Source organism: Diceros bicornis, chromosome 17 (assembly GCF_020826845.1).
Source record: "Diceros bicornis minor isolate mBicDic1 chromosome 17, mDicBic1.mat.cur, whole genome shotgun sequence".
Taxonomy (NCBI): Eukaryota; Metazoa; Chordata; class Mammalia; order Perissodactyla; family Rhinocerotidae; genus Diceros; species Diceros bicornis.
Window position 1 is genome coordinate 48,304,005 of NC_080756.1, and position 27,394 is coordinate 48,331,398.

Sequence of the window (27,394 nt, forward strand, 5' to 3'; positions counted from 1 at the left end):
TTTGTAAAAGGAAGAAAATCTTATGAAGAAGTACTGTGTAGTCATATGTTAAACGTTTGCTGCAAAGTACCCAGAATTGGTAACAAAGAGGTGAGAAAGAACTAAAGGGAGTATTAGCTTCTATAAGTATAAATCCTCAAGGACTTTATAATCCAGGAAGGAGAAATTCACACATACAGGAGACTATGAACAGTCACTCAACAAGGCATCCGGTGAAAAATTAATACAGATCAAATTTAATATCTATGTGCTAAGTTGTTCAGAGTGGGTAGGGAGAGCCAAGCATCAGACTGATTCCCAGAAAAGGAAAAGTGAACACAGCAAAAGAAAAAAAATTTTTAAAGGAATGGGAGGAAGTTTAGAAGAAGAATATGCTCTCAGGGTCCTGAGCATACTTGATATCCATGGTTTTCAATCTTTTCTTCCTATATCACCTTCTCAAAAGGAACCTCCAAGGCATGCAATTCCTTTAAAAAATACATATAATTTTCTCCTCCCTACCCTCCCCACCCCTCCCTCCCCAACACACACAAACACATTTCACACACTCTCAGACATCCCACGTAGAGGCACTGTTGGCCTATGATGCATCAAGCCTCTGCTCCTGCTGTGGAGTTTCTTGTAGTGAATTCCTAAACAGCATGGCACACACCCACTCCCATTAGGTCTGCATGCCTTCCACGCCCTCATCTCTCTCTCTCCTGTTCCCCTCACTACTAGGCTAAAAGAGCACAGGTGTCTAAACAGAGCCAAGATGATCATGTTACTCCCTGGGCCATGCAGGTCTGCTTGGCACATATCCCCTGGGGAACATCAGAGAGAAAGGAGGCTCATTAAAATAGCTTGTTAGGCTCCAGCTGGCTCTCCATGAAGTTTGACACATAAGAGTCTAAGAATTTAAAAATTATCCAGCCCTTTCCAAACTTTCATTGGAAATGAAAATTGTTTGATTCCATTCTGGAGTGGAAATTTTTGCTAGACCCATCTCCAATCTAGAAATAGCAGTAATTAAAAAGAAAGCTTATCAAAAAAGAAACAAAGGTGGCCATGCAATCTCTCATGGTAACTTCTGACCCACCATATCACACATGACACATTTGGGGAAGAAGGTATCCCAGAGTCCTCCCAGAAGTGACCAGTCGTTACTTCTCTTCCCTGGCTTGTCTTTTCAAAGAGTTGATCATCTCTGGCTGAGTGATAACGAGTTTAAAATGCAGCATGGCTGTACAGTGAATTTGTGGATGGTTCAAATTATGACAAAGAGACTGAGAAAGGAAAGGAGGAAAACTATTCAAAGAGAAAAACAAACCACTAATTGAAGAGAGGTAGGGGGTGGCATGAGATTAAGTGAGGAGTGTAGGGGAACAAAAATTAACCTTCTTATAGAAACCACAAACAAGGCAAACAGTGCAATATTCTACATTCAGGAATGCCATGGCTACGTTGATATGTAAATCTGGCACTCAAACAACAGAGTATTATTGCTGCTAATATGGTAATCTTCAGAGGTACAGAGCAAAAGTGGGTGGGTCATGTGAAATTCATGAAATGCTTGAGGTGAACTCACTGTTGAAGTATTAGTCATGTTTTGTTTTGTGTGTGGTTTTTTTCCAATTTATTTTATAGATAAGTATTCCTCTGTACTTTTTGTTTCCGAAAAGTTTAGCTTATTTTCATGAGGCTGTAAAAGATTCCATCTCAAAAGTCTGTTTCTGTTCTAAAGGCATTTTGAAAAATGCCTCCCCTCCTTTGGCCTACACGGACAAATATGCCTACATTTGCATACAGCACAGTACCTATTTACTCTCTGCATTGGCTAGAAAGTTCAGAGGCAAGAGCCTACAGGAACATTTTCAGAGTGAGCACATAACTCAGCCTCCAGCTTGTCAGCAGGAGCAAAATAAATAAATAATGCCAAGAAGGACTGAAACAATCTGTTGACAAGGAAGGAAAAAGAGACCCAATCAGCATAAAAATAAGGAAGAGAAAACGAAGCTCAAGGAACCAAAACCTCCTATGTTCAAACTTTCCCTTACCTCTTCCCCTTCACCACCATGCTGAAAGCGTCTCCTCAAACACAGCAACGACTTTTCTTAATATTGTCCTAACTACCATTTCTACTTAAAATACTGCTGGTCTTCCTAAGCCATCTATCTAACTCACCTGGTAGGAAAGCATACAGTGTGCCTTTAATTGAGGAAATAATAGGGAATCTATTTATTCGGCCAATAAGCAACTGTTTAAAACTAACTACTTTTTGTAAGAGATGGCTTGTTAACCATCACTATTAGTCATTTACACTTTAGTATGAATGTGCTTCTTTTTTTCTTTTACTTGCTACCTAAAGATTAGTTTAAAATGGAGTTTAGGTGTGGGAGAAAAGAGGAATATATGGTCTTGAAGGATGTGTTATAAGACAAGGAGAGATCTGGGTAGATCTGATTGCTGTGGTGGGGCTTTGAGCATTTAAAGAGCAGCGAGTAGACACTGGATACCTGTGAGGGTTAGGGTCGGGGAGATAGGAGAGAAATGAAGAACGAATAAGTGACCAGGTTACCTTCTTTCACAATTCTCCTGAGGGTTTACCCAACAGACACACATAAGACAGGCACATTTTATTGTACTGACTCAGACCTGAAGAAGTTTAAACACACCATGGCACGTGTTATGGAGTAAGTAAAAGAACTCAGCCTGCTCAAAACCTTTTCTTTTTTTAAGCAGCTTCTTTCCATCAAAGTTCACTTTTGAGGTGGTGGTTTCCAGTGTAAGGTTTGGTAAACCCAGAGTTGTTCGCTGAATGGAAATCTGACAGGGCTTCTCTTCTGGATCTTACTTTTTTTTTTTTATTGATGTTTTAATGGTTTTTAACATTGTGAAATTTTGGGTTGTGCATTTTTGTTTGTCCATCACTATATATATGACTCCCTTCACCCCTTGTGCCCACCCCTCACCCCCACTGCCCCTGGTAACCACAGTACAGTTTTCTCTGTCCATGTGTTGGTTTATATTCCACATATGAGTGAGATCATACAGTGTTTGTCTTTCTCTTTCTGGCTTATTTCACTTAACATAATACGCTCCAGGCCCATCCATGTTGTTGCAAATGGGACGATTTTGTCTTTTTTTATGGCTGAAGTAGTATTCCATTGTATAGATATACCACATCTTCTTAATCCAGTTGTCAGTCGAGGGACACTTAGGTTGCTTCCACTTCTTGGCTATAGTGAATAATGCTGCAATGAACATAGGGGTGCATAAGCCTCTTTGGATTGTTGATTTCAGGTTCGTTGGATAGATTCCCAGTAATGGGATGGCTGGGTCATAGGGCATCTCTATTTTTAAGTCTTTGAGGAATCTCCATACCATTTTCCATAGAGGCTGCACCAGTTTGCATTCCCACCAGCTGTGTATGAGGGTTCCTGTTTCTCCACATCCTCTCCAACACTTGTTGTTTTTTGTCTTGGTGATTATAGCCATTCTAACGGGTGTGAGGTGGTATCTTAGTGTTGTTTTGATTTGCATTTCCCTGATGATTAGTGATGTTGAGCATCTTTTCATGTGCCTATTGGCCATCTGTATATCTTCTTTGGAGAAGTGTCTGTTCATTTCCTCTGCCCATTTTTTGATCGGGTTGTTTGTTTTTTTGTTGTTCAGTTGTGTGAGTTCTTTATATATTATGGAGATCAACCCCTTGTCAGATGTATGTTTTGCAAATATTCTCTCCCAGCTGGTGGGTTGTCTGTTCATCTTGATTCTGGTTTCGTTTGTCTTATAGAAGCTCTTTAATCTGATAAAGTCCCACTTGTTTATTTTTTCTTTAGTTTCCCTAGTCTGGGTAGGCATGTCTGGATCTTACATTTTTAAGGAGCAAAAGACTGGAATCCTAAGTCATCAAGGAGAAAGTGTGGTTTTGGTACCTGGAGACTTCAGGAGAGCAGCAAGGGAACCATTTCTTATTTTATTAGTAGCCTTAACTGCTCCACTTTTTGCTTCAATCTTCTCCATTTCTAAGGAAAAAAAAAATGCAACCTAAAATTTACTCTTGGGATGCTATCAAACCTACTTATGACCCTAAAGATATTTACAAAAAGCCGCAGTATTTATGAGAATTTAAGTGTTAACAATATTGCCTGCCTCTAGTTAGGTGCTAGCTATTGCTAGATGTAAACACTTTCAACTCTTTCTTTCTGGCATTCCTTTTTAATATTATGGATATTTTGAGTTTTCTATTTGGTATCACATATCTTCATTTATTTTTGACTCATTTACATATTTAGGTTAAGAATTTTTTTAAAGCATATTTTCAATTCCTTGGACTTTAAAGGCTTCCCTCATCTATATAAGACTTCCATTCCAGGATATACCTTTAAACCTTTTTGCTTATACATAGAATTGTTTTCAAAAACATTTAAGTCTGAAGGTGGCTAATGTCAGTGTTCTTTGGTCAATACAATGTTACCTGAACGGTACAATACCTAATATTTTGTGTGATAAAATATAATATTACTAGTAGCAATACCACTTGACAGCTTCCAAAAATGTTTGCATGAACATCATTTCGTAAGAATGAAGGTATTGCCACCTGAAATCTGACCGGTCATGCTACTGGTATTTCTGTCACCAAAAGCAGTCCTTTGGTAGAACAGTATGGTTGTTCTAGCCAACGTTATCTTTAAAAGTTAGATAGCACAGTTCTGCTGAGCAGCCGTTTCTGTCTCTGTCATTCATAAATGTGTCCAAATCATTTAAAGACTTTTTTCTGCTTGCTATGTGAAACAGTCCTTCAAAAATACGTAATCTAAACTCAAACAAGTTTCAAAGGATACCCTTTGATCCTTATTTTGTAAGCAAGCCTATGTTGATTCTGCCCTCACTGTTTATGGTTTTTATAGATTCATATCATGCTATATCTCACCCTTAACATATCCAAGATGAAACACACTGTTCTAAAAAGTCTTTCCTCACTCCTGACCCCTGCAAAGTTTTGCAGTGGCCTTTCTGAGCAGTTTCTGACACCATCATCTCTCTTTCCGAGGCAGTCACGAGAACTGCCTCAGCAACATCCCCCACGTGTGGACGTGTATGGAGGAACCAGGGTTCTGCTTGCTGGTTTGTTTGTGTTTTAATCTGAGTGAAATCACTATTCTGTTTATATTTCTGTCCTGGACTCGGTGCTGCCCGACATTTTCTGGGGCCTTCTACTAGAACTTTTGGGGCACGTAACCACAGTGATCTATAGGAATTTTGCATAGGCCTATATATTTTTTCTATGCAAATACTAAGCTCTTTGTTCCTTTCATTTTTTCCCCTTTAAATTAGATCTTTAGAAGCTACCTTGTTTTCCCAACAAGACAGTATTATCAGAACTGAGAGTTTATACAACCAGCTATTCTGTTACAGGACTCATTTTATAATGCAGCGTAGGGATGTAAAAGTCTTAAGAGTTTGGTGCTACAGCCTCTCCTGACACTCCTGTTGCCCTCACGATTATGAGATTCAAAACACAAAAGTAGCAACACCCTCCTTCCACTTCTTACCAGGAGTACACACACGTCATTGCGAATGCTATAGATTTACTTTACGCTTAAGCTCTGGCCTCTAGATATTTTTCTAAACTAGAATAGAAAGTCATTTTGTCTTAAGTAATGCTGCCTTCCTCAAATAAGCTTCTCGAGTTGTCCTGTTGCCAGTTCAAGATGGCCTTGTACTGGCTGACGCACACGCAGCTAGGGATTGTGCAAGAAATGTTGATCTTGTGCTGCCGTGTTTGGCACCTCGGTCGTCAGCCTGGACTCTCTTACCCTCTCCTCCACCCTTTCCCCTTTTCCACATGGTTCTGATGTTGTGCTCTGTTGTCCTTGTTGTTTTGTGTTTTCAGACAGCAGGTCCTGGGAAGAGATTATCCTTTCCCTAATTCTGTAAGATTTTCTCCGGTTTGTTTTGTCTTGGAAAACTTCAGGCCTTCTGGTGTGTTTCCCTTAGATAGCTTCCTTTCCGACTCAGCACGGAATCTGTCTATTGATCCGCTCTGTTCTGCTGTGTGTGAGGCTCCAATCCGTGCCTGCTCCCCTCCTGCCCCGTCATAGCTTCCAGAGGACAAGATTATCATACCTTCTTCTCATGGTTACCCCATTGTCCTGACCCCTCCTCACCAACACCATAGGATCCCTGAGGGAAGGTGCAAGTACTACCAGCCACACTTGCCCAGTTTCCTGCCCTACAGTTGTGTTTCATCCCCACTTCCCATCCCTTCTCTCATTCACGCTTCTTTCTCCCTCAATTCTTCTCCTAAATCAAGATCTGCTTCTCTTCTTGCCACTGATGCAGTGCAGACAGCTCCCTCCGCTCTGCCATCCCTTAGGCTTGGGAAAAGCTACTTCTGTAGTTTCTCCAGGGGCCTGCAGGGCAGCTCAGTCCCCAGCCAAGCAAAATGCTAAGGTCCCCAGCACGGCTGTTCTATTCTTTCCACAGGTGTTATTGCTAAGCTTGGAGGAGGCAGTTTGTTGTGGGGGAGGCTGGTGATGGAATTAGACCCCCTTCGGCATTCTTTAAGGGAGCTGCCTCCCCAGATTTCCCTCTTTAATGTTTCCAGCAAACAGGTGGTCACTCTGCTGGTAGCAAATTCCTGGATATTTTTACCCAATACCCCATAAACAAAATGACAATGTTATTGGATATGTCATACAACCAGGCATATGAGTAATGTCCCCATTAATCAATTTGCCAAAGAAAACAGGTTGCTATCTAAGCTTGTTTGGAGAGATGCTAGCTATGTGAAGGAAGAAAAACGCAGGCATCTGCTTAAAAGTACACTGTCAAGATTAAAATGATGTATACTTGGTGACTTTTTAAGTTAACCTTTCCCTCTGCAAGACTGCACCAACAGTACAATTGACATTCAAGTAATTGTTACAAGAACATAATGCCTTGGGGGACTGAGGTAGAGATAAGATGGAATCCAAGAGAGAAGCAAGTTTTACCAGATTTGTCACTGTATTAAGAAATGTCATACTACAAAGAAATCCTTTGGCTGTAGTATGATTGACTCATTTTTTTATCCATCCATTCATTTATAAAATGTATCCAGCAGCTCCTTCTCACCAAGCACCTAGTGTCTAGACACTAGACACACGAAGATGAATGAAACAAGGGTCTCTGCCCTCAAGGACTTACACACTAATGGGGGATTCATTTGCATACTTCTCTAAGTATGTAAATGAATAACTGCAGGCTAATGTGTTAAGAGTGATGATAAAGGTAAATATAAAATATAGAGAGGATCTAGGGGAACTCTTTCCTGAAGGGCTGATTTCTGAGCGGGGTTTCAAAGGATGAGTACAAGTTTTTCAAGCAGGCAAGAAAAGAAACATTTGCAAAGGCATACTGGTGTGAAATAACAATGGGAAACCGCAAATAATTTGGTTTGGGTGTAACATAGGCATCTCAGGAGACGCAAAGAGCAGTGTCAAGAGCTAGGGCCAAAGAAGTGGACAGGAGTTAGATGACGAAGCACGCTGAATGTCAAGCTTAAGAGGGGGTGCTTAATATGAAGGTGCATGGGAGCCACTGAGAGTTTAAGCAGGAGAGTAACAATTAAATCTGGGGGAACCTGGCTCTTTCACATGCATTTGAAGGCATGCTCCTCAATACCTTTTATTTTATTTTGTAATATTTTATCATACTATATTATGTCATACTTGTAATATATGCTATATGATGGTATGGTATACAGAATTTAATATTATAGTAGAAGGGCCTGACATATATTAAGCTCTTACTGATTATCTGATGACTGAATGAAGAATCTGACATAAGTCTCTCATTCTTGGACAGATGTTGATGGTACTGGCAGGACCACAGGCCAAGCCTCCTGACTTCCTTCCCTTCCAGGCTCTTTCTATCACACACAAGCAACAAGTGACAAAGGAACTGTTGGGATGTCTCCAAAGGTATGCATTGCAGCTACGTGACAATGCCCAATATATGTTCCAAAAATTATCTTAACCTCTCCATCACCCAGAATTTTAATTCAACCTATTTTAATATCTCAGGGAAAGGACATTAAGTTTTAAAATGTTAGTAAGACATGGAATTCACTCTAGAGAAGCCTTTTATTTTCAACTTTGCTGAAATACATCCACTTTGCAAGGTGAGTGATACCTATAATGGATATATTGAGGACAGACTAAAAATTCTCAGTGCGCTTCAAGTATTACCAAGAACTGACGGATGCACAGATAGCGGGAATGATAGACAGATCAAATTTAGAATCTTCCATTTGTAAAACCGAGTTGAAAATATATTAAGTAAGGTGACAAAATAAAAGAAAACTCAATGTTCTCTATGGAAACTTTCCTTAACCAGATGGAATTTCTCTTTCTCTTTTATAAAAGTAAAAGAAAGTAGCTCTTTATTTCAAAAGTAATATGTGCCCACGGTAAAACATTCAAACAGTAAAGAAGGTTATAAGGGGAAAAGTAAAACCTCTACCCCATCTCTCTGGCTCACTCTCCAGTTAGCCACTGTATATCTTTCCAGAAATTTTCTACGCACTACAAGTATAGGTACCTCCCTTTCATTTTTACACAAATGGTATTATATTATACACACTGTTGTGCATTTTTTTCAATTAACAATATGTATTGGATAGTATTTCATATCACTGTATATGGAACACTATCTCCTTTCTTCAGTGTTGTTTTTCCTTCCTTTCTTCCAGAATTTACTTCTTGTTTTACTTTTTTTACCAAACAATGCAGAAAGACACAACTTTGATTACACATCTTTCTGTTCTTGTGTGAATTTATCTGTAGGACAATTCCTAGAAGAAGAACCTCTAGATTAAGTATACATGCACTTGAATTTTGGCAGATATTGCCAAGTTTTCCTCCAATAGGGTTACAAAATATACACTTCCACCAGTAGTGCACATTTCCCTACTTGCCAGACAAAATGTTTTGTTATCAAACTTTTAAAGCTTTGCCAATTTGATACATTAAAAATGGTATCTTATTGATATTTTAATTTGCATTTATTGAATTAGCAGTGAGGTTGGGAATTCTTTGTGTGTGTGTGGTGGGGGCATTCATATTTCTTTTTCTGTGAACTATCAATTCATATTCTTTGCTCATTCTCTTATGAGTGGTTGGTCTTTTTCTTATAGATTTCTAGAAGCCCCATATATATTAAAGGAATTAGTACTGGTATCATATGTGTTAACCATTTTTTGCCCAGATGGTTGTTTGTCTTTGACTTTGTTGACTGTATTTTTTATTCAGAAGATTCCATTTTTAAGTAGTCACATTTGTTAATCTTTTCTTTATGACTTCTGGATTTTTATGTCATACTTAGAAAAAGCCTTCTCTGTGACAAGATTATACAAAAATGCATTGGTTGTTTGTTTGTTTGTTTTTTGGTGAGGAAGATTAGCCCTGAGCTAACATCGATGCCAATCCTCCTCTTTTTGCTGAGGAAGATTGGCCCTGGGCTAACATCCATGTCCATCTTCCTCTACTTTATATGGGACACCGCCACAACACGGCTTGACAAGCAGTGCGTCTGTCTGCACCCGGTATCCAAACCCGTGAACCCTGGGCCACTGAAGCAGAGTGCGTGAACTTAACCACTATGCCACGGGCTGGCCCAAAAAATTCATTGTTTTATTCTAGTACTTTTATGATTTCATTTTTATATTTGTCTTTTGTCCACCTGGAATTTATTTTTGATGTGCAGAAACAAATACAGCTTTACTTTTATTTTTTTCTAAAAGACTAACCATTTATCCCAACACCATTTATTAAATATTTTTCCTACTGATTTGGAATGCTCCTTTTATCATAAACTTATTTTGTGTGCACTTGGGTCCATTTCTGGACTGTCTACCTTTTTCCATTAATCTGCCTATCTATTTCAGCACTGTACCAACTGTTTTAATTAGTGTAGGTTTAAAATGCATTTTAAAAATCTAATGGGGGCCGGCCCTGTGGCTTAGCAGTTAAGTGCACGCGCTCCGCTGCTGGCGGCCCGGGTTCGGAACCTGGGCGCACACCGACGCACTGCTTCTCCAGCCATGCTGAGGCCGCGTCCCACATACAGCAACTAGAAGGATGTGCAACTATGACATACAACTATCTACTGGGGCTTTGGGGAAAGAAAAAAAAAATGGAGGAGGATTGGCAATAGACGTTAGCTCAGAGCCAGTCTTCCTCAGCAAAAACAGGAGGATTAGCATGGATGTTAACTCAGGGCTGATCTTCCTCACAACAAAAAATAAGTAAATAAAAATCTAATGGCTTTAAGGCAGTGAAAATACTCTGTATGGTATTATAATATATATGATATTATGACATACAGATATGTCATTATACATTTGTCCAAACTCATAGAATGTATAACACCCAAGAGTGAACCCTACAGTAAAGAATGGATGCTGAGTGATTATGATATGTCAATGTAGATTCATCTTTGGTAAAAAATGTACCATTCTGGTAAGCAATGTTGATAATGGGGGAGGCTATACATGTGTGTGGGACGGGGATATATGGGAAATCTCTGTATCTCCCTCAATTTTGTTGTAATGTTAAACTGCTCTAGAAAAATTAAGTCTTTAAAAAAAATAAAATCAAAATCAAAAAAATCTAATGGAACTAATTTCCTTTCATCACTCTATTCTCATGTTTATATTTCCAGATGACTTATATCATATCAAGTGCCGATAAAGAATGTAATTGTATGCTCTATTTGTACACAGTAACAATGGCTGGTAAGATAATTTGATGATTCTTAATACCCAGTATGATTTTTATTGATGTTTTCATTTCCAATATTGCAGTGTAAACAACACTGATTCATATCTATTTTTCTGATTTGTTCATATGTATTACAATACCTTCTTGTACTTCCTCAAAATAAACTTTTGGCTGAAAACTACTTGACAATGTCCCAGTGTTTACTCAGTCACCATATTGAACCCTCTAAGATACACAAAAACAGGCAGTGCCTATTGGAAGTTGGAAACACCATGCCTGTGCTAGAATGTGGAAAAGAAAGCTCATGTTCATCATGCTTCTCATCCCACAATCCCAATAAGGGTAGGGTCCCAGAATCAGCCTTTGTTCACTATCTTTTCCTCCATACCAGCTATCTCCCATCTAGATATTTAGAGATGCAACTTTTCAGTCTTGGAAAAAGAGAGATTTATCTAAAAGCACTAAGGACACATTTGGAATTTTAGTAAGTGTAGTCACTGTGGCCAAATTCTAACCCCTATCTGGTTTACCATAGGCTACATCCTCTCTCTACCCATGCCTCCCCCTTCTTGAAGTCCACAGACATTCTGAAGATCTCTTGAAACATCTGTGAGTCACAGGTAGGGGGTTCAGAAATGAAAAGCCAGAAAGTTCAGAAATTACAAGGAGAAGGAAATGACCAATGGCTTGTTGGCAAGCTCTGTTCTTCCTCATCATCATTTCCATCCCCACTTCCTCCCCACTACAAGATCTGAAAGTTCAAATCTAGACATCACATCTATAGGACCTTCAAGAGAATGTCTCAGTTAGGCTCCCAACTTCTAATTCTCCATTCATCTTAAAGCTTTAGACAGGTACTATTTTAACCACCACCCACAGAAGAGCTGGGGAGACAGGAACTGATAGACTCCCTCATTAAACAGAATAAGAAGTGGCTTTGACTGGTTCATGTGACCATGAGCACAGTCCAAAGCCAGTTGCCTTGTGAAGGCATGAACTCTTCCTTTGATGACCTTCTGCCTGGATGCCTTAGACAGACTTCCTGAACTGGGCTAAAGATTGGACTAAATGATCTTTGAGTTAGGGTGTGTATCAATCATGGAAAGCTTCCCCAAGGAGTTGGCAGCTGAGCCACATCTAGAATGAGATTCAAATAGGCACAAAAGGGAAAAGAAGAGAAGAGAAAATAGCATTCCAGGTAGAGGGAAGTGTATAAACAGAGGCATGGAGATGTGATACAGCATAGCAGCAACTACAAATAATTCAGTACGGTATTTTTGGAGTATTAAATGCCAGGTAAAGAGTGACAGGGATGATGTTGGAGAAGTAGAGAGTGTCCAGGTCCTGGGGGTCCTGGTATACCATAATCAAAAGCTTGGGTTTTATCTTATAAATATTTGAGATTATAATTATTATAATATTTTTAAGCAGATGAATGACATATGGTAACTGGGATAGCCCCATATATAAACATCATAATGATGACCTTACCAAAAAGAATACAAGGCAATTTTAAAATTGACCTCATTAATGAAAGCTGGTGAGATTCTTTTTTTTTTAAGATTTTATTTATTTATTTTTCCCCCAAAGCCCCGGTAGATAGTTGTATGTCGTAGTTGCACATCCATTCTAGTTGCTGTATGTGGGACACGGCCTCAGCATGGCCGGAGAAGCGGCGCGTCGGTGCTCGCCCGGGATCCGAACCCGGGCCGCCAGCAGCGGAGCGCGCGCACTTAACCGCCAAGCCATGGGGCCGGCCCTGGTGAGATTCTTGTCATGTATATGCTAGAGGATCATCATACCTATTCTAAGATTGACAAAAAGAAGTCTCCACCTAACTTCTTTTTTTTTTTTTATAATTTTTTTTCCCCCCAAAGCCCCAGCAGATAGTTGTAGGTCATAGCTGCACATCCTTCTAGTTGCTATATGTGGGACGCGGCCTCAGCATGGCCGGAGAAGCGGTGCGTCGGTGAGCGCCCAGGATAGAACCCGGGCCACCAGCAGCAGAGTGCGTGCACTTAACCGCTAAGCCACGGGGCCGGCCCTCCACATAACTTCTTAAAGTGGATTATGACATAGTTGGATTTATGCATGGAAAAGATCATCCTGGTAGTGTTGCCGGAAATCGTTTTAAGGGTCTTGAGACTAGAAGTAGGGAAATAAGTTAAAGCATTATTGGAATTGTCTAGGTGAGCAATGACAGAGGCTTGAGTTAGGGCAGTAGGTAGAGACACCTGTTGAAGACAAAATCAGCAGATTTGCTTGAAGAGACAGTGTGACATAATGTGGCAGCAATGAAAATGTACCTCTTGGAAAGCATCACAATTGACTGATAACCCCAGCTTCTGTGCTTTTAAATCCATCACTGCTTCTTGAGGAGGTCAATCTTCTCATAGGATGCTTCACGACTGAGTGTGGGAGGGATACTAACGCAGGTCCATACCTGGGAAATGTGGGACTTCTCTGATGGGCAACTTTAGCTTCAAGATGTTCCATCAGCTTTGCCGAACTTTCTTAGAACTGCACTGTAGTCTAAGATTCTTCCACTCAACCAACATTCCAACCAACCTACCTACCTTCCTTCCTTCCATGATTCATAAGGGTCAAACTTACATCATGTCTGGTGGCTCTCTTAGAGAACCTGGAATAAACTTACAGTGGCTAAGCCTTGGGGCTCTGGAGTCATAATAACCTGGGTGTGAATCTGGCCCCCCCATTCCTAGACACGTGAGTTCAAGCAAGTAATTTAATCTCTTAAAAGTGCCAGTCTTCTCATCTGTAAAATCATGATAATTGTTGTGAGGATTAAGTTAGTCAGGCTTGTAAAGTACTTAGCACAGTATCTGGCACACAGTAAGTGCCTAATAAATGTTAGCCATTCTCATTATTCAGTATGGGGGGGAGTGAAGGAGAGGAAGAAGTCAGGGATAATTCTTAGGTTTCTGGCTACTTAGAATATATAAAGTGATCACAAATATTTCACTCAAGTTAATTCTCCCTTTGCATACAGCAGATATCCTTCTGAGTACAAAAGAGATTAGGAAATCCTTCCTTTCTTTCCTCCCCACTCCTAAATTTCTTGACTCCTCCAGCTTTCATGGCTAATGGAACATAAATATTAAATGACACATCAAAAGGGACATAAAAAAGACTCCTCCACTCTGGAGTTTAGTGGGAGGCCTTTCACCATGGTACCCCAGGCACACCAGTTCCTGGTAGGAGACAAGCTAGGAGAATATTCTTCTGCCCTGTGGAGAAAAGGCCCATTCTAGAACAACTTCATGTATCAAGGAATAAAGGTTATCCACCTTCCTTGAGGATCTGAAAAGCTAGGTGAAATTCCAAATTAAATGCTTTTTATAGAGTTTTGTTTAGAACAATTTAGCTATTAAATATGAGATAGCAAGCACACTGTAAAGTGCACATTAGCAAATGATCTTCTCCTTCCTCAAACACACTTATAAAGCTTAAGGCAGAACCAAAATTCAAATCATAGGCTGGAATATGGAGTTAAAACTAGCAAAATGGAATGGAAAGGGAAAACGTCAACTCTTGAACAAAATTTTAGGGAATTTACGGTATAAACCTGGGATAAGCAAAATCTAGCTGAGCAGTGGTTTATATGAGAAATACCATGGGTTTTAGGTTAACCACCAGCTCCATGGAGCCAACGGTGCAATTTTGGCTTGTAAAGAAATGAGTGTAATCTTGGGCTGCGTAGAAGTACAATATCCCTAATAATGGGAAACTTCAGTTTCCTCATCTGCAAAACTAGGGACTGAATTAGAGGATTTCCAAGTCCCACACAGCTCTACTATTTCATGAGTATATGACTCTATGACTTTAAAGTTCTAAACTTGAATTCCTACATTTTCAGGGAATGACCATAGAAAAGATATATATGCTTGATGAAAACAGATAATCCATTTCTCTGGTTAACTTTATAGCTTGAATACCTCCAGGTTAAAAAAAAAGAAGAATCTTTTTGTATGCTGAAGTGACTCACAGATGCCTCCCAAAATGAGTGTGGTAATAAACTTGCATACATCTATTTCACACCATGTCAAGCTTTACACAAAACTATTTTTCTTGAGGTGGCAAGCTTGAGCAACCAGTTTTTCCTGAAGTTTGCCTGATAAATATGTTTATGATGAGCTGTACTGTCATTCTTCTATCTTGCCATAGCCTTGGAGGGCCCCTCCCAAGCTGACTAGCTGCCTATTGACACTGGTAATCAAGGATTTCGGAGGGAGAGATCAAGGTCAGCTTGGGGCAACGACAGAAAGGACTAGAGAGCTCTAGTAAAACAGGCCCCCCCTTACCAGGCTCCACTGTACGAGGGCTGAGACAGGGCATGGATCCGAGTTTTAGCCACAGCATAAGAGGCAGTCTGTGATGGTTTTGTGGGTAACCAGTGAGCTTCACCCCTCCATCACTGCTGCTACCATTCTCTTCTGGACACCTAATCCGGCATTTTCAGGCATTTTAAACATCTTCTGAGATAAAGGCAGCAAAAGAGATCAGTCACGGGGAAAGCAAAGCTTTAATAAAAATAGAATTCCAAATATTTCATCTGGGATCTCTTTTTCTAGCTAAAAGAGATTTAGAGAGTGGAGCAGAAGGCCTGCATCTCCTTCTCATTCTGCAATTAACCAGGTGCATGCCCTTGGGCAAACCACTCAACAACCCTGGGCCCCTGTTTCCTCACTTGTAAAATAACCCCACCTAGCTACTTCCAAGAGTGTAGGAGTCCCTTTAGGCTGCCCTGGTTTATGGAGGACCCTTGACCTAGGACCAGGTTATATACTGAGCAGGTAAGGAATTGTGTATAGGCTTGGAGACGATCTCTAAGAAGCCAGTTAGAAGGGCCCTGGAACTTTAAGAAGCGTCCGGAGGGCAATAAGCAAGAACTAAAATCACCGGACTCCCCAGTCTCTGCCTCAGGTAAGTCCCTCCCAAGTATTGGCTGAGTTGCTCTGTCTCATTTTCTTAATTCTGTCAGGCAGAAGAGGTCACAGAGGGTGGGGCTATGGCCAATGGATCGAGTTCTCAACATTCTGGGAAAAGGACAGAGGTAGCAGAAAGACCAGAAGAGGAGTTTCTACTGCAAATTGACTACAATTAACTACCCATTCTCTTTCCAGATTGAAAGGGACATGGGAGCCAGGTAGCTACCACATCCCTGGCTTCATAAGTACCTTCATCCTCTCAGCAGCACAGCCACCAATTTGGGCAAGAAAATCAAGATTTTGGACAAAAAGAGGTAAGTCCAGGAGATGATAAATTAGACGGGCTTTTGGAGATTTCTGTGGGATCCATAGACATTTATATTTTCAGGAGAGAGGACTTCCTTTTTTTATTGTGGGACAATATACATAACATAAATGTTACCATTATAACCATTTTTAAATGTACAATTCAGGGGAGAGGGCTTTTTTGATGACTTCAGTTTTCTCCCTATGCTGATGTAGATTGTGTACTCCCTGCTAAAAAGTTCCTGATTGTTCTGCAGGGTCAGACGGCAGGGTCCCATCCGTTATGCTGGGTTTGGCTCCTGCAATAGGAGAACACCCCAAAATACCAGAAACAGGACAGGAAATTATTCAGTGGTCATTTCTCCTTGATACGAGTGAGATTTCATTTGCTGCTGTGTTCCTTTAATTTCTATCTCTGCCTTGGCCCTACCAGCTTGCCCCGACCTGTGGCTTACCCTTGAGCCTGCTTTCGTTTGTTATGCTATATTTTTGTTGTCTGCTGACTTCTGGCTTATTCTGTGAAAAACCTATTTTCCCTGGGATCTGACTTGTCTGCCCCTTCAGTGGTCCTGTGTAGCTTGTTTCAGATATGACTGACAGCGTCTGCTTTCTACCTGAGTGCCAATCCCACATCCCTAACGGCCTACTGGTCATTTCCTCCGGAATGTGCCAGTCATTGTTCTGCCAAATAGATTGCAACACGTCCAAAAACAACCTTCATTTTTCCCCACAAACCAGTTGCTCTTATAACCTCTCAGGGACTGTCAATAGTCCATTAAGTCATTTAGACAAGAAGCAAAGTCCTCTTTGATTTAATCTCCTTTCATTGCCCTCAGCCATTCGTTCCCAAGAACAATCAGATGTTCCTTGAAATATTGATCATTGTTTCTGTCCTTCCCTCACTCCTCCCATACCCAGTTCTAGGTCCTTACCACCTCTAATATCATCTTGTGCTTGTGTCCACTCTTTCCTTGATTCAATTTTCTGTGCCAGGCAGATGCCAGACCTAGACTTGTCTTCATTAATCAAGTCACGTCTGTTCAAAACCTAAATTCCTCCCTATTCCTATCATATAGGCTTCTTGCCCTTATCAGGCTGTTAAAGTTTCCCCTAATTTGATCCCATTCTAGACAATCCTTCAGCCAAGCAGCTGTATTGTAATGGAAAGTTTAATGGACTTGGAATTAGTGGACCTGCTTTCAAATCCCAGCTCTGTACTCAGCAGAACCACCTCGGGCAATTCACTGACTCTTGGAGCCTTGGGTCCCCATTTGCAAAATGGAAATAATAATGCGTATGTCATAGGGAATTTTACAAGGATTTAATGAGATAATAGGTATGGAGGCAGGTTAGTATTGTGCTCAGAGCCCACATTGGAGCTGACTCCTTTGGTTCAAATCCAGGCTTTTCCACTCAGTGACTGTGTGACCTGGAGCAAGTTCCTTAACCACTCTGGGCTTCATCTTTTTCATCTGTAAAATGGAGATACCAACAGTGCATACCTCATAGGTCTGTAGTGACGATTAAATGAGATAATATATGTAAAGTGCTTAACACAGTGCCTGGCACAGTATAAGCTCTTAATAGGTATAAGCTATTATTATTACGTGTAAGAGACCCAGTACAGTGCTTGATACCTAATCAGCACTTAATAAATGTTTGCTAAGTTTGTTGATGAATTCATCTTATCCATATGATCTCATTTCCCACTAATTCTTGCTATGCACATTCTTATGCCACCCTTCCCCCGTCAGGCTGACCACCTTGGCTTTCCATGAATACATCTTCCACTTTTCTTGCCTTTGGTTATGGTATTTCTCTTTTCTAGAACGTCATAATTTCTCTTCCCTGCCTATCCAAATTTGCCTATCCAAATTCTTCCCATTCTTTAAGGTCCATCCTAAACCCTGCCTCCATGAAACATTCCCTCATTACTTCCGTACTTACCAATTTCTCACTTTTCTGAACAAGTTTCCCTTGATTTAGCATCAGGTACACTTAAGATACTATTTCCTGTGTATTCGTTTTGTGTCTTCAACTAGCTGAGAAAATATTCCTCAGTCTAGCATTGTTTCAGAATACACAGGAAATACAGTGAATATTTAATCTACTAGACTACCTTGTCAACTCAGACTATCTCTTGGGATTGTATTCCCAGATTATATTTAGGGTGGAATTTGGAGAAAGGGATACATACTTGTCTGAGGGTCAGGAAGGATCCAGAATTCTGAAATAATTGTTCAGACCTAGAGTCTCTTATCAATAGAGTGGCACATGAGGATGGGCAGATGAGGAGGATTTAGGATAAGGGGTTCCTGCTACATGGGACAAGGTCCTGTGGCCTCTGGGCCAAAGGGTTGGAGAAATGCGTAAGCATAGGGTCTCCACAGGTGAGGGGCTGGAAGCAGACCATAGCCGGGACAGGAAAGTGTCCCCATTCAAATCTGGTTCTTGCTGTGACAGGCTTTGCGTTTAACTAGTTTCTCAAGCTGCTTACACCTTTACACAACATTTGCCCTATTGAGAAACTGGTTTTGCATGAAACTTCCCATGGCTTGAAGCAAGTATCCATGACGGTGTTTGCATACCATTGGGGTTTTACCCCTCCCGTATGTGCCAATAAAGATGAAGTGGCATTCGGATGACGTGATATGAAGGACACCAATGCAGCCTCCAAAACTGAGAATGTTTGAACTATGTGAAAGGTTCATACCAGGATTTCATAATTACAGAGAAGGCCAAGAAAGACTAGCCCAGAATGCAAAGTAAAGAACTTTGTCTTTGCCCCAGTTCTCACGAAGCCTTCTCCGAGCAGTGCAGCCTACATTGATCTCCCCTGTCTCTGGACTGCTGTAGTACATATTGTCCAGACTACACCGTTCAGTCCTGCATTATACACTGTCTTCTAAAAATTGCTATGTGTGTTAGTTGTGGCCCCCCAGCTAGTTGTAAGTTCCCTGAGAACACAGACTATCGCTTATACTTCTTTGCTGTCCCCTGTGGAGCTTCTCAGTACAATTTAACTCAGTGTTGGGCACAATAAGATTCTCAACAATAAGTGTTGACAGATTTGTTTTTGGAAATGTAAATTCAGAAAAATAGGCTTCACAAAGGAGAATTAGAAAACCTGTTTCTTTTTTAAAGTGGTGGGCATTTAGAATACCATCATCATTTGTGGTGTTGGCAGCAGCAGCAGCCTCGTTTCACAGGTCAGGGAGTCAAGACAGCACAGGTAGGACACATGGCCCCAGTGCTTTCCCACTTAGGAGAGAAAGATGTTCTGCCCAGTGTCTGGACCTCTTTCCGATTTCCCTTTCCCCTCCCAACTGCAAAGGCCATATAGTGAGAAATGTTAGGGGCATCAGAGATTGTGCGACTCAACACCCTTATTGTGTGGATGAGGAAACTTCAGGCTCAGGGAAGAGCAGTTGAGGGTGGTGGAGAGAGGATGTGTAAGCTTTGGAGTCAGGTAGAGTTGGACTCTAATCCCAGTGCTGCCTCTTTTTTACCTGTGCGATTGTGGGAGTCTCTTTACATCTTAGAGCTTCAATTTCCTACCAACTGGGGTGGTTGGTGTGAGGATTAAGTGAGATAATGTAGGTAAATACAGTGTTGGCAATAAGGCTCTCTCTCTTGAGTGTCCTGCCCACAGTCATAAAACAATTTAGTGCTAGCCTCTCCTGTTTTTCAAGTTAAATATTCTTTCCATCGCATACTAAGGCTAGCCTCCTACCCACTAGAAAATTAGGATCAACTACTAAGAAATTTTTTAATTACCTTCATTGGGGATTTGAATCAATTTATTTTGAGCACATTTATATACCTCAGAGATAAAAGAACTTAAAAGACAGGAATACTGAATTTCAGAGTGAAATTCAAAGATACTGAGGTTTTACCCATTTCCAACTACAGTATTTGAACTCCTGGTACTCCTAAAATAGTACTGATGGCCTTTTACCCCTTAAAAAAAATTCCAGTCTCTGATATATTTACATGCTGCCTTGCAACCTGATATTTTTCACCTGTCTTTCTTAAGACATAGTCTGCTGTCTATTAATCATCAATGGAGCTAAAATGAAAACAATGCTGTTGAGGTTCTGTTAAAGAAATAAGAGATGTATTGGTAATGACCATGGTGGACTTGTGGGTTGGCTTAGTCTCAGAAATAAAATGAACATTATATCACTTATAAAAATTAATGTTTGATGATAAACTTTTCTTTCCCATGCTGGAGAAGATTTACCGGGATCATTATTTCTTTTAAAAATTTTAGTTAGTTAATATTCATTGTGTTTGGTTGCAAATATATCTTTAAGCATGGAGCAAAATCAGGATTAGACCAGAAGAAAAATCTTACCATGAAATACTTCCTAATTGTGACTATTATAATTGTCAAACTGTGATTGACTGCTCATCATCTGATGAAGCAGTTTGGTCCTACAATGCAGAAGGATAAGGCACGGGCAAACCTGAAGTTTTCTTTGTGGAAGCTGTAGTCAGCAGAATAATGGTCCCTCAAAGTCTTTGTCCTAATCCTCAGAACCTCTGAATGTTAGGCTACTCGGCAAAGAAGCATTAAAGTTGCAAAGGGAACTGAAGTTGCTAATTAGCAGACCTTAACAAAGGGGGATTAGTCTGGATTTTCCAGGTGGGTCCAGTGTAATCACAAGGGTCCTGAATAGGGGAAGAGGAGAACCAGAGAGAGGGTTGGCGATGTGAGAACTCAACCCACTGCTGCTGGCTTTGAAGATGGAAGAAGGGGCCATGAGCCAAGGAATGCAAGGCAGCCTCTAGAAGCTGGAAAGGGCAAGGAAATGGATTTTCCCCTAGAGCATCTGGAAGGTATGCACCTTGCTGACACCTTGACTTTAGCCCAGTGAGACCCATTTTAGATATCTGAATTCCAGAACTGTAAGATAATAAATTTGTATTATTTTCAGCCACTAAGTTTGTGGTAATTTGTTTACAGCAGCAATAGAACATTAATAGAGAGTGTCTCTCCAAACAAAGGCTGACAGACCATCTTGCCCCAAAGATGCTGCCTGGCATCTGGGATTTCACATCATCATGGGCAACAAAGTTCCCAAAGAGACTGAGACACAGGGAGAGGCTGAAGACCACTGTCAAGGGGCAAAGTGATCAGCAATTAGTAGAGAGTGCTTCTCATGTTTGGCACCATAAGGGATGGAGAGGAAATATAAATACAACTCATAACCTCCAGGAGAGACAGGATTAATAGCCATGCTTGGTATTTATATCACATCTTATATTTTATCAAGGGTTTCACTTAAACAGTTTCATTTAATCCTCCCATCAACACTATGAGGTGGAAATTTTTATTATTCCGTGTTGTAAACAAGAAAACTAAAGCTTAGAGAGTTAATTTTCCTGAAATCAGACGATAGTAAGTGGAAGAGTTGGTTCCAATGCCTGGGCACTTTACTACTTTGATATCTGTCCTGCCTGGAGAGCCACTCAGCCAGGAAGTCAGTACATACGGAGATTGCTCATTAGTTAGGGCAATTTCTACGAATAAATGGTGGTTGTGGAGAGAGGTGCAGATAATACTTTGCAGTGCGTATCCACTCTCCATATGTCTGCTTCTCATGAATGTGGAGTCTTCCTAGAATGTACCTATTGTCCAAAACATTGCTGGCCTGTAGTGGCTTCTTGCTGAACAGTTTTAATTTACTATCTACCATAAACCTAAATTTGACATGTCTAAAATATAGCTCAACCCCACCTCCCCCACCTCAATCAGACCTCCACCCTGACTTTCCAGTTTCTTTTAAGAATTTCATTATTAACCTAGTCATCTAGATTCAACAGCTGTAAAAACAATAATAGCTAACACTTATGGAGAGTACCTTCCAGTTATTGTGCTAAGCGTTTAAGACGTCATCCATTTAATCCTCCCAACAACCCTACAAGGAAGGGACAATTATTAACCCCATTTTATAGAGGACAAAATTGAAGCTTATGTAAATTTCCAAAGGTGACACCTTAGCATTATCTTTCATTACTCACCTCCTTCACCCTCCATAGCTCATGAATCACCAAGTCTTCTCAATTCTCCCTCTGTACTATTTCTTGCATTTGTTGCTTTCTTTCCCTGTTCATTGCCACTATATCAGTCTTGGCCCTTTTTGACTTATGCCTGAATTGTTGCCACAGCCCAACCTGGTCTCTCTTGTTCTATGATCCCCTTCCTTCGATGTCCCTAATACACTTTGGTCAGACTAAGCGGCCTAAAAGCCCACTTTTATCCCATCCATTTCCAAGTTCAACCCTTTAAACTGGAGAAGTTACACCCAAATGTCCCCAGAGGTTATCTTTGGACAATGTGATGGTAGCAATATTTTTTTGAAAAATTAAACAACTTCATTGTACTAAAATTTAAAGGAAAAAAATATTACAACTATAGATTGAAATTATAAGACAAGATACTCCATAATAAAGATAAGTAAACATTGTACCCTATAAATGTGTAGCTCAAATTTCCTTTGTCCCAGCATTGGGGAGCTCTCACTGGTCATCTGACCATCCCAAATATGCAATTCCATTTTTAGAGGCAAACCTTTGCATAAAAAAACAGTTATGGGGGCCTGCTCCATGGCCTAGCGCTTAAGTTCAGCACGCTCTGCTTCGGCAGCCTGGTTTCAGTTCCTGGGTGCAGACCTACACCACTTGTCGGGCAGCCATACTGTGGCGGCGACCCACAAACAAAATAGAGGAAGATTGGAACGGATGTTAGCTCAGGGCCAATCTTCCTCAGAAAAAAAACAACAAAAACAGCAACAAAAAACCAGTTATGTAAATGTGTTTGGTGTTTCCATGTATTTATAAATTTCATTATTTGTATTAAAATAATAAATGTACATGGTAAAAGAAAAATTGAATCAAAATACCACCAAAGGATATAACAATAAAAAAATTTTCTTTCTCCCAAGAGAAACCACTAAATAAGGTGATTTGATTTTCTTCTTTACACTTTATACTTTTCTTTAATACAGACTTTCAGCAATGCACGTGTTGCTTTATAATAGAAAATAAGGCCAATAAAGCATAATTTTAAAAAGGAACCAAATTTTCCATCACTCCTTGCTACTTATAATATAAAAGCTAAATTCTTGGGGCTGGCCCGGTGGCGCAAGCGGTTGAGTGTGCGCGCTCTGCTGCGGCGGCCCGGGGTTCGCTGGTTCGGATCCCGGGCGCACACCGACGCACTGCTTGGTAAGCCATGCTGTGGCGGCGTCCCATATAAAGTGGAGGAAGATGGGCACAGATGTTAGCCCAGGGCCGTCTTCCTCAGCAAAAAAAGAGGAGGATTGGCGGATGTTAGCTCAGGGCTGATCTCCTCACAAAAAAAAAAAAAAAAAGCTAAATTCTTTGGCTAAGGCCCTATGTAACCTGGCCCCAAACTGCTTTCTAGGTTTATTATACACTATTCAATACAAATGTTCTGCTTCAGTTAAACTATTTTGAACACCTTTCCCCTGTTGTGTGTTTTCTCTTCCCGGAATGAGCTTTGCCATTCTCTTTTAATGTCCCAATTCAATCGATTGTCCAAGATCTAACTCAGTTCTACATACAGCCTTTCCTAAAAAAGAAGGAGTCAGTACGTAGTGAGTGTTTACCATGTGGGCTATGTGCTGTATTGAGGGCTTTACTTAATATTCATTTGAACCTCACAACAGCTCTGGAGCGTTGGTATTAATTACCTTCATTTTACAGAGGAGGAAACTAAGTTTCCCTCAAGTCACACAGCCAGTATGTGGCACAGCTGGAATTTGCAGCTAGCTGACTGTCCTGCCCCAGCTCAGTGAGCTCTCTCTCATTTTTTCCAACTTTTGTAGCACATATCCAAGTAAGTTTGACTAATCATCACAGAAGTGCATTCTAAGATAGCGGCATTGCTTAAAATATTTTTTTTTCTTGGTGAGGAAGATTGCCCTGGGCTAACATCCATGCCCATCCTCTATTTTGCACGTGGGTCGCCACCACAGCCTGGCTTGATGAGCAGTGTGTAGGTCCGAGCCGGGGATCTGAACCCACAAACTCCGGGCTGCTGAAGCAGAGCATGCGAACTTAACTACACCACCGGGCTGGCCCCTTAAAACATTATTTTGAACTACTTATATTTTGTATTTCTGTTTATCTTCTCAACAAAACCTCCTGTGGGAAAACTTGGGTTTGAGTTCTAACATGTGATTTCCTAGTGCTGTCAGAGTTAAAAACCCAGTATTCACCACGTACAAAAGAGCTGATTGTTGTGTATTTCACTTAACACGGCAATATTAGTTTATTTTCAAATTCCATTAATTTCTAGTTTCTTTGTAGTAGTGGTTTGAGGTATTCCTAAAACTCAGTGACCCAAAGAGGACTAGACCTTTTTCTTCAATACATTAAGAAACTGACTTTATATAAATTTAAAAAGTACCTTTGAATCAAAACAGTATTTTGCTATTTGGTCAGAATATCCTATCTTGCTGTTTAACCAACATCAAACAAGAGGTTCAGTTACTGGTTAAAGACTGTTCTTGAAGGTAAATGTTTACATTTATAAACATGAATGTTGTTATTGAATGTTGTCATTGTTAGCCCAGGAAACCACTGCAAGTTTTAAAACTGAGCATGTTAAGACCTATACTTGGAAAGCAGAAAAACTATTTAAAAATCTCTGGCCTTCAAAAACAGACACCATTTTTTTTTTTCATGTTCTTTATATCAGTGAACAAAGGACATCACTTTATTCATTCCAATTTTTTTCCTTCAGGGTCAGATGAAAAGAATAAAAATTCACAAATATTTTTTAGCTTTTTATTTACTTACTTCCTCCCTTACTACCACCGTCATTGTTTTTCTGCTTATAAAAGAATTTTTCAGCATTTTGGAAGATAAATTTATGTGATGTTAGCAATGATAATTCTTTTATTCTTAATATTTTATTTCACAGTTATTAAAAGACTTGTCAAAACAACCTTGACAAAAACCCCAAATGTGTGTTAGACATAATATTGAAAATAAAGTTTGGGCTGTAGACAGCAGAAGTCCATCTGCACTTTCCTGAGATTGCAATAGAGAAATTCGCTTTTCTCAGGGTACTTTTCTAATACGTTTGTTATGAATTATTTGATTAAAACAAAATAAACAAACAGTCTGGTTATCAGGTCATTAGGATCTTTGTCGGGTTTAAGTGTCCTATATCTGTAGCTGGGTATTATCATTTCTTTCTCCTCTTTACAGTTAAGCTTCTTGAAAGAGTAGTTTCTATTCTACTGCTTCCATTTTCTTCCTTCTCATTCCGTTTTCAGTTCACCACAATCTTGCGTGTGCAAGATGGTCTTTGGTCAAACCATCTTCTCCATGATCACTTTATTGCTAATTCAAAGAAAGACTTTTTAGACCTTATCTTATGGGGCTTCTCAGAGCATTAACTTACTGGAAACACACTCTTTCCTTGCTTGAAAGTCTCTTTTCTTGGCTGTCTGTAGCAGCCATGTCCACTGCTTTTCTTTCTTCTTTTATAGTTTCTCCTTCTCAGTCTCCCTATGAGCTTCTCTTGGGCTACCTCTTCCTTAAACATCAGTATTCCCTTGATTCCCAACACCTTTTTTCTTTCACTCTTTCTGCATGATCTCATCCACTGGCCATGACTGCAACTAAATATGGCTAATGAATCCAAAATCTTTGTCTCCTGCCCAGACATGGCCTCTGAGCTTCAGACCCATAAATGCAACAGTCTATTCCTCTTGAGGTTCCATAGGCACCTTGAACTCAACATCCTTAAAATTCAACTTCTTATCTTTCCACTCACCATAGTAAGTAGCACCACTATCCAACCATTTGCTGGAGTCAGAAACCTGGGGGTCATCCGTGATACTGCCTTTCCCCTTAACAGCTCAGTGAGCTGTTAGATCAGGTCCTTTTGATTCTAGTTTTTTAATATCTTGTGAATCTTTTTTCTCTCCATTTACATTTAATTCTCTAACTTGTACAAGTGTCTCCTATCTTGCTTTATGTCCTCCCCACCAAACCACTCTTTACACAGCAAAATGCAAATCTGATCCTGTCATTTCTCCTGCTTAAAATCTTTCAGTGGCTCCCCCATTGCTTACCTTGGTGAAGTCGCAGCCCTGTGGCATAGCCTATAAGGCCTCTGTGATCTCAATTCTGCTTAGATGTGTAGTACATGTTATTCAGATCCCAGCTCTTCCATTCACTGTGCGACCTTGAGCACGTTAACTGTAAAATGGGGGTAATAATTGTTGTGAGGATTAAATGACGTAGTTTTCAATAAATGTTAGCTATTTTTTTAAATTATGGTTAACATCTTTATTTATATGTCTTTGGGAAATAGTATTATCTTTTCCTTAAGATAAATTCTTAAAGTGGAATTGCTGGGTACGCATTTTTAAAGACTTTTGAAAACATATTGCCAAATTGCGCTGCAGAATAGTTTCGCCAATTTATACTCTCACCTGTGGTATTGAAAAGGCCTGTTTCTCCAGACTCTTGATCTAGTCCTGGGATTATCCATTTTTAAAGTCTTTGACAAATTGCTAAGTGACAAATCATCCAGTTTGTTTTTTTTTTTTAATTTTATTTATTTATCTATTTTTCCCCCAAAAGCCCCAGTAGATAGTTGTATGTCATGGCTGCACATCCTTCTAGTTGCTGTATGTGGGACGTGGCCTGAGCATGGCCGGAGAAGCGGTGCGTCGGTGCGCGCCGGGATCCGAACCCGGCCGCCAGCAGCGGAGCACGAGCACTTAACCGCTAAGCCACGGCGCCGGCCCATAAATCATCTAGTTTTTATAACTTATTGTATCTATTTACATATTTGACACAGAAAGATCAGATATACACTGATAACACAGTGTTATTGCTATTTACGCTTTCTTGGCTGTACGTCTTAATTCGACCTTGAGGTTTTTCATCTCTTTCAGAGCTGGGATTTTAGGTTTTTGAGCTCCTTTACCTCCTCCTTTCCTTCTGTTTTCTTAGGAATGAGCATGCATTTGTTTAATTTAATTGAATGAAATTGAACACTTAATCCTATTAGAACTTGAAACACTATATTTGGTCCAGTGTCTTTGTAAACCTTTAAATGAGTGCTGTACTGAGAGCTGGAAGAGCTGTTTCTAATCCCAGTTTAGTCCCTTACTAGCTGTACATCCTTGAGCAAACCACTTAACTTCTCTGGACCTTCACTTCCTTATACGTAAAGTGAATGGGATGGTATCAGGTAATGTCTTAGGTATCTTCTTTTTTTTTTTTTATTTTTTTTAAAGATTTTTATTTATTTATTTTTCCCCCCCAAAGCCCCAGTAGATAGTTGTGTGTCATAGCTGCACATCCTTCTAGTTGCTGTATGTGGGACGCCGCCTC